This window comes from Notothenia coriiceps, unplaced genomic scaffold (assembly GCF_000735185.1).
Source record: "Notothenia coriiceps isolate Sejong01 unplaced genomic scaffold, NC01 NC01_scaffold00037244, whole genome shotgun sequence".
NCBI classification, from domain to species: domain Eukaryota; kingdom Metazoa; phylum Chordata; class Actinopteri; order Perciformes; family Nototheniidae; genus Notothenia; species Notothenia coriiceps.
In genome coordinates this window covers 6,316,195-6,325,400 of record NW_011369945.1, presented here as the reverse complement: position 1 = coordinate 6,325,400, position 9,206 = coordinate 6,316,195, and the positions used below count along the sequence as shown (strand labels likewise).

The 9,206-nt window shown below is 41.3% G+C and overlaps 1 protein-coding gene across 2 annotated transcripts in view; it reads right to left on the bottom strand.

Moving 5' to 3' along the window:
- The window catches only part of dclk1a (doublecortin-like kinase 1a), a 59,870-nt gene that overhangs the window by 29,532 nt on the left and 21,132 nt on the right, over positions 1–9,206 (bottom strand). The window lies entirely within an intron of this gene.

The window sequence follows — 9,206 nt, the reverse complement described above, 5'->3', positions numbered from 1 at the left end:
TTTAAATGTCTTGTTTTGAGCCAACAAATAGTCTTAAACCCAAAGATCTAATTACTACATGATAAAGCAGCTCATTCTTAATCCAAGAAAGCTGAACCAAAGCTTATTTATGTTTTCCTTTAAAATTACTGTGGTTGGAAAAATGAACTATTGAGGTTCAATTTCTGTTTGACCATATATCAATAATGGTTCAGCACTATTGTAATTAATTCACTATGATTCTTGAGGTGGATACCCAAAAGGACAGATGAGCGTGTGTTTCGGACGGAAATCTGACCGGGAGACAGAAATATCGATGAGCGAGGATCAGTTGTTGCACAGAGCATTGGCCACGCTGGCCGGGAACCCAGGCCGAGGAAGCTCGTAGTGGTGCGCGGTTGTGTGTGTTGTGGTGCGCTGTGTTGTGTGTTGTTGTGTGTGTGGTGGTGGTGTGGTGGTGTGTGGTGTGGCCTGTGTGGTGCTGGTGTGGTGTGTGTGTGGTGTTGTTGCGGCGGGTGCGCCGCGGCGCGCGGCGCGCTCTGTGTGTGTGTGGTGTGTGTGTGTGTGTGTGTTTGTGGTTGTGTGTTGTGTGGTGTGTTGTTGTGTGTTAAAACAACATACAATAACTAGTTTTTGATAGTTATAAGACGTATATCTTGATTTGTATGTCCTTATAAAAGTAGTGAAATAATGTTAGTATATTTTCAAGTTTAATTGAATGTCACGCTGACTGTCACCTTTCATGTATTTCCCTTGCTTCCGAGCTTCAAACGTAAACTTGCTCTGCAGCTCCACGAGTGATCGGGGTCCTCCAGACAAAAGAGGACTTTAAACACTTTACACTAAATATTACATAGTGTTTTCCCAATAATAGGGAGGCGTGTGGCGCAGTGGATAGAGCGTTGGTGATGGGATCAGGGGGTCACAGGTTCAAACCCCACTGCAGTCAGCATGTCGTTGTGTCCCTGGGCAAGACACTTCACCCCAAATTACTCCTGTGGGGACTGTCCACAGTATTGAGTATGTAGGTCGCTTTGGATAAAAGCGTCTAACAAGTGACATGTAATGTAATGTAATGGTAGAGACCAAAGGTAGGGCTCTGCAGAGATCCAGATTGAAAACGCTTTAATCTGTCTGCTCGTGGTCGGATTATTAAAAACAAACTACACGTAGTTCCTGTGTGTTTCAACATTTCATAATGTATGTTGTGGATGGAGTCAGAAATCATCTCCTTACCATTTCATTTATCTTTTTAAAACTGTCTATACCTTTCTCTTCCATTCTGTTTAATGCCTGAGTTAACATCCAGCTGCTCAGTATATCCATCTCTCTCTTTTCTGGTGCTACTTTGGTTCTGTTGTGTGTCGTCTGTAAATATCTCACCATGTGGTTATTAAACAGTGCCACCTTGTGGCGTTAGTTGTTGCTTGCCTCATATTGTGATCCACCTTGGCACTAATGCTGTGCGAATAATAAGATGTGCTGACGCTTATGTGCCCAAAACCAGATAGCTTCTTAAATCTGATTAGTATTGAATATCAACAAAACATAGAGGGAGAAGAAGAACAAACAAGAATAAAAACAAAGAGATATTTTTGTAGATGTTTGGTGATTGTACACTAGGTGGCATAGTGACAACATAAATAGGCTTACTGACTATTTCTCTTAGTGCTTAATCATTTTTGATCTTTTTTAGATTTTGTTCACAATAATTAGAAGTCAATAAATGTGTTTGTACAAGCCTCTATTACATTTTAGTTATACTATTGTTGTTACTAGTATTACTAGTGTCTGTAATATAAAATATGTATTTGTTCCCTTTGTTTGTAAGTCAGTCATGGTGGAAGGGGGATTGTTGGTCAGGTGTGAGATGCCACATGCAATTACTGTAAAGATCCAATTGGCTCCTGCTCTTGATTTTTATTCTTTTCTGAACAAATGCTTTAACGACCATCCCTTTTTTAATCTGGGGAAGTAAATTGATTATTGTGACCCAGTTTCTAAGCCCATTTTAAATAGAGGTGATGGGAGGGATGTGAAATTGACAATTCCCACACGTCCTGCTCCTTTCCATCATCTTATTGCAGTCCCTGTTTTTCCTCCATGTCCCTGTTTGTTTTCCGCAGTCGTTGTTTCAGCAGCGGTGGGTGTTGTGTAACTCTGAGAGAACGCAGCACCAGAGACATCAAAGCGTCTTGTTTTGTCGTTGGGCTCATAGAGGGGCTCTGAGCTGCAGTCAGGAATAAATCTCCTCCTCTGTTGCTCGTTTTCCTCTGTCTGTTGGTTTCCTCTCAAACTCAGGGGATTCTGCTAACCCGATTTCTTTGACTGTTTTGGTTTTATTGAATTTTTTCCCACTCTTTTTTCACCTTAAATCCCCTAAACATCATTCATTTTCTCATCTGTTTGAGTTTCTTCTTCTTGCTCTTCCTTCTCAACATCATCTTTTTTGAATGGAGGACTTTGCACGAGTATTTCAATATTAACCAGGCCATGTGCCTCTTGCATGTGTTAGTGCGTGTGGAATTGTGTGAATGACACCGTTCTGTAGAGTGTGTCGTGCCAATAGTAGATAAAATATGAATGATTGTGCTCTCTCACAGTGTGCACAGCGTGCAGTCAGCGGCACGCACCAGCCCTTCATCAATGCTTAGAGGGCATTATCACCATGGCAACCATACTTTTCACACCCCTCTCCGTATACAGTGTGTGTTTGTGTGTTGCTCCACATTATAGTTTACCCTCGGCTTAAAGGTGCCCTTGGAGGCTGCCCTACATGAAGATTGTCACCGTTTCCCCTCACTAATATCTCACTGTCCTCCTCACAGTGAATACATTCTGCACGAGTTCTTTCTTCTTCTCTGTTTACTCAACGTTTCTGGTGTTTCTATCTTGGGATGAGCAGCTTCAAAGGAGCCTCATTGCAGCATCCTCCTATTGGTTGACTCCAGCAGCAGTCGTGGCCTGACGAATCGGTCAAACTGACTGCTGTAAATACAAATAATCAGCACTTAAGATAAGATGAACCTTGTATTGATCCCTGTAGAGAAATGCAGGTGTGATAGCAGCAACGGGAACAAGGGTGAAACACAAGATAGGACTGATGTGACTTCACACAAGGATAATAAAAACAAGTGAGACAAAGAAATGTAAGAATTAAACATAAAATATGTCAAAGAAAGTGACAGTATAAGTGTAAAATAAATAGTGTTGACCTATTTACAGATATGTATAAGTAAGGGCGTTAAATGCAACAGCAAGTTTTAAACAAATGACTTACGTACAGAATTGTCAAAATAAAGTCAAAACATTATCGTTTCATTTGAACAATCAAAGTCAACTGAAAATGAATTGCTAGTTTAGCCATTACTTAGGCCCATGTGAAGTTCTGATGGGCAACTTCACTGTTCTGACATTTCATGAAACAATTGATTGATTTTAAGTCAATGACCATTGCTTTATATTTCTGTTGACTACAGTATGGCTTGAAGAGACTGGTCTTGTGGGATTTTAACTTTATTTATTTTATCTTTTTAAAAGTCTGTTATTTCAAGTCAGCATTTTGCTCCTGTAGACAAATTCAATAAATACACTGCTAAAATATATATAGATACATATAAATCAATAAGTTAAAAAAAAACGGTTATAGATTGATTTTGATAAAAATCATATTCTTTTTTATTTCTTATTAAAAAGACTATTCGTATTTAGATTAAGAGAGTCGTGTGCGAGAGAATGAGCATATACGCAGAGCATGGACACAAACTGTAAGGTGAAGTATTCCAAATAACAAATATTCAATTGAAAATACTTTGAATATAATTTAATTGAACAATCAAAACACTTTAGTCCTTACATAGTGTATAGTACAACTAAAAATGTCCTATGCTCAGTGAACACAGTAGCATGCAATTATATAAAGATTAAAATAATGTGTAAATACGGGGAAATCGAAAGCCAGCACAATAAGTGGTAGAGGTGTCCACGGCAACCCATCGGAGCCGGCTCACTGGGGAAATGCTACCAGCGCCGGCGTCTGTATCACAGCCATCTTGTTAGGAAGTGGAGCCGCTCGGCCTGAAATAATGACCGACACACTGTCAGGGGATATCAGGGAAGAAAGCAATATGCACTCTGTTATGAAACTATAATAACATCTCTTCCACAGACACAAAGCTCTTCTTATTTTCTCGTGCAGAAACATGTGTTTTCATGTGATTTGTGGCAGAATGTCCGCTGACACAAACACACAGCGAGCCTTCATTTTAAAAGTTAAATGATCCATGTTCCACAGAGAGTCTGCGTCTGAGATTAAACTTGACATTTAGAGTGTGGGGGGTAAAGCAGGATGACACACACCCTTGAAGAATGGCCTCTTCGCTGTTTATTGGGTATTTTGTTGATAATGCTGTTATATCCGCTGTGACTTTCTTGTGGGCTGTTGATTGGTGGCTAATAGGAATCTAAATGGATTCTTGGATGTTAATTGCCACGAAAATGCAATAAAAGGTTGCTTTGTTTTAATGTGTGAACTCCAGGCGGTGCTGCACACGCAGTCTAAATTGTAATAGCTCTTAATAGGTTTTTGAAAGGAAATTTGTCATCGCGGATGAATGAACTATTGTCCTTCTGGAAATCCCTTTCGCACTGTGACGTTGCCTTTCGCGAAATATGATTTGGAATATTGATGGCTGGGGACTGAAATGTGATGGTTGCCCGTGGGGTGTAATTAAAGTTGTTTGAGTAAATCATGCAGAGTTCGGATCAGATATGGAATAAGCTGTCGACTAAATCACGCTGAAAACAATGAAGAACATCGTCTTTCTTAACCTATTCATCAGAATAAACACCCTGTTGCTGAAAGGTGTTAACGGGTGAAGTTAAAAAACAAATGTCTTGTGGGGGCAGAATGAATATGTTAACAGCGAGGTTCAAGATTTATGCATTATGTATTGATCACAATAATTAAAACTTTACAAACCCTCTTAAAGAACTCTAATTTCTTATTTAATAATCCAGTTCTTTGCCTGTCAGCTTGTCACTGTAGGTTTGATATTAGCTTAGTATGGAGTGACTGAATAAAAACTGTATTCCCCCACCCTTGAGTCACTTAGTCAGCTCTGCCCTTATTCAACTGTAATATTTAACAATATCTAAATTATTCAGCTCTGTAATTATTCCACTGAAATCTTTAATTCCTCTAATATCTAAACCTCTCTTCACCTCCAAACCTCTCCATCACACCACATAGTCTTCCAGGAAACGANACAGATTTGTTCCGGCTGTTTATTTTCAAATTCTAGCGCACTCGAGCTGCTTTCTCCAAAATGACCCACCCCACCTTTAAGATGTTTTTTGTTACTCTGCCAGCGCAGAGTAACAAAAAACATCTTAAAGGTGGGGTGGGTCATTTTGGAGAAAGCAGCTCGAGTGCGCTAGAATTTGAAAATAAACAGCCGGAACAAATCTGTTACTTCCTCACAGAGCCCCTCCTCCAACACACACGAACGCGCACATGACCAATGAGGGCACGAGATAAGTTTGTGCACAGATGGAAGGCTGACGGGCAGGTAGGCCATCCAGTTACTTTAGCCGGGCCGGCTCAGATGATTGGTCGTGCTTTTTACACACCACAGATGACATTTTTTTAATGGATTTTTTGTCAAAGCACTTCAGATATTCATTGCTATCGGGATGTTAAGAGCATTCCATGGAATATAACAACAAGTGTATCTCGAGCCGGTTTCTCAAACGTACCTACCCCACCTTTAAGAAATGCTGGTTCATCGCTATTTCATCAAAACATAAAAGTGTAATTTGCAATGACGTAGAACTGCAACTGAAATCTAGGCGGGGCCGAAATCACCTCAGCTGAACTTGTTAAAGCTTTTTTGGGGGGGTGGCTTTTCTCCTACAGTCTGAGGAATTGCTGCCACCTTCAAGTGCAGCAAATCCTCCGACGTAACTGTGTTAAGCCCTGTGTGCTTTGCCGAGGGTTGAAATGAAGACAGGCTGCCCATCTGAAGAATGATGGCTCCTTCAAGAGGCAGCTGTCCTATTTTAAGCAGCGACTCCCTCCACAATGTCTGCGTTGCCTCTCCCTCCGTCTGCTTTCTTTTGTTCTTCCGTCTCTATCTCCATCTCTGGAAGCACCTTTTGAGTTTGGGGTAAATAAAAGTCCCAGGATGTGAGCGCAGCCTCAAAGTGAGAAGATAATGTGTCGTCTTAAACATCTTGGAGGATGGAAATGTTATTGATGCGTGTTAAGTCCTCCGGGGGTTTCACTCAAAGGACATGTGGGCTCTTTCATCCCTGACATGAAGGTGGAGGGAAACATTATTGAAGCTCTGCAACATGACAGAGGTTTCTCCTTTCAGTGGGAGGCTTGAAAGGAAGGAGTCATCCCCCACCCCCCCCACCCCGCCCCCTTTGAGAGGGAAGACTAATAATTGGCTGAAATAGTGGCTCTTTCTTCATGCCTACTTCTTAAGGTAATTGGTATTTATGAAGTATTTATGGTCCATCTTTGCCCCTGTCAGCTCCACACGAGAACATTTGGACAGAAGGGAAGCTTTCCCTGGAAGAAAAGTGTTGCTTTTTAATTTGCCCTTTTTTTACATATTCATAAATTAAGAAGAGTCACGCATTGTTGCACTTATATAACAGCCTGTGCAGGAGCAAGGGGCTGTTTTTATTATTTTTATTAATGTGTGGTATCACACCAGGCTGCCGTCCCATCTGGACTTGAAGGTTGTGGACGCCACTTCGGCTAATAAACACTTTTTTATCATGCAATTAAACTGCATAAACACTGACACTAAATTAACTACTGCCTGTGATCAGTCCAATAATTAAGGACTCCAAAATATGGCTGGGGCCTTTTTCTTTGGTGCTTTTTTAGCCGGGTAACGGTGCAGATAGAGGGACTTCAATGTTAGCTAGTTCAGGGTCGGTGAGTCCATTTGTTTGTTGGAGATTACAATATTTAAACAAATGTTGAACTCTTTTTCCAGGATAAAAAGTCGATAAGATATGATGAAGTCCATTACGATACGACACCATTTAATATGAATTAATGCGTTACAATTCGATTTGATACGATAATATTTTGCTGTCAGATCAAGACTCAAATGTTTCTTGCAACACGGCAGCTCCATTTGCAACATCAAAAATGACAAATATGAAAACAAGATACAAGGAAACAGACTTTTAACATTACATTATAATCACTAAAGACCCTTAAAGGTGGGGTATGTCATTTTGGAGAAACCAGCTCGAGTGCGCTAGACTTAAAAAATACACAGCCGGAAAAAATCTTCCACTTCCTTACAGAGCCCCTCCTCCAACACACACGAACGCGCACATGACCAATGAGGGCACGAGATAAGTTTGTGCACAGATGGAAGGCTGACAGGCAGGTAGGCCATCCAGTTACTTTAGCCGGGCCGGCTCAGATGATTGGTCGTGCTTTTTACAGAACCACGGCTTCCACAGATGACATTTTTTTATGTATTTTTTGTCAAAGCATTTCAGATATTCATTGCTATCGGGATGTTAAGAGAATTCCATGGAATATAACAACAAGTGTATCTCGAACCGGTTTCTCAAACTTACCTACCCCACCTTTAAGTACATTCTATCTAGGAGTAACATGTGTGGATTGACTGGTGCACAAAAGAGTCCTTCAATCTAACTTCATTAATTAATAGTAGTACCTCACTCCACTTTGTTCATGTTTAAAGGGCCAGCTGTGGACACGTCTTCATGTCTCTGATGACCGTTTCTCTTGTTCCATCATCACATTGCCATTTTTAAGTATTTATAGTCAAATGTATTGAACACTGTTGAGTGGATTGCCATTGAATTTGATTCCAAAATACCTTATACAGTAGCCTCCCTTATTACTTCTCACTACAGTGACATATCTCAGACCATATTGTGAGTAGTAGTAGTAATAGATGTGACTCACTCTCCAACAATATGATACTCCACTTGTCTTACCTATGGACAATATGTGATACCATCATGTTTGAGAGGTTCATAATGTTGTTGGCAAGCTTGACAGAAAGACAGCGAAGACAGAATCCAAAATGACAGTTTCCCAGCGGTCGGTGGTTTTGTGGGAACAGCATTGTGTGTTTCTCTTTGTTCTGCTGCCCATATCTTCTGTCCATCCTACTGTACAGCTATATCCACATCCTGAGAGGCTGAGATAATTGTTCCTGCTCATGCATTCTCTGCAGATTCAATTATACGCCACTCTGGGCATCCTGAAAAAAAGAACGAGGGTGGGAAAAAGGGTACTGAAAGGGTGGGAAATGGTAAAAAGAGGGTCGAAGAGGTTGTAGATAAGAGAGGGGAAAGTTGAGAGAGGAATAAAAAAAAAGCTAAGAAGCAGGAGGGATGAATTAGAGCAGAGTCACAGCAGTCCCTGGAGTCATATATTTATGTAAGGGGAAGGCTGCTCGCTGGAGTGTGCACTGTAATGGCACCCCTCTGTATAATGATTGGCGCTGACCTCCCAAATAAGAGGATTAGCTCGCGCCTGAGCTGGCCAGAAATAATGGACCTCACCTTAGCTTAGCTCAGTTTGACACAGCAGAAAATAGGTGGAGGAATAAGAATACCTCAGCAGCAGGAAGCCTCCTCATTCCCCTGCACCAGCATTGTGTCAAATTGGACGTGCATTCCTGCATATCTGCCGAGTTCACCAACAGATGGCCACCGGACCCATGTGGACTATAAAATAATGGAGTAGACATGATGGAAATAAGGTTCTGCGGACTGTAACATGTTGCAGGGATTCTCACTTCCCCCTGTAACAAGCAGAGCAATTAGCTGTTGTTTACGGTATTCACATGCAAGGTTGTTTACGGGCAATGAGCCGTCGTTATGGTGGCTCTTTAAGTCGTTTGCTAGGGAGACTGTCGTGGCTGAATGGTGAACGTTGTGGCTAATGTCTTCCTGCAGGGCACACTCTCCCTTTGTGCGCTCTGAAGCAGCAGGATTACAGCATCCATCTTGCTCTCCTGCTTCCCCTAATGGTATTAGGAAAAGGGTGGAAAGGTTTCAGTATTCCGTTAAGGAATATCTGATATGGGGACTGGCTGATTCAATTAAGTGAAAAGCAGGGTAGGAGGGAATGGCGCTCTGGTGTAATAGCCTCTGAGCTGCATTGCTCAAAGTGGGCCATTTTAATCTAGAGAACTCCTGCATTACGCCCCCCC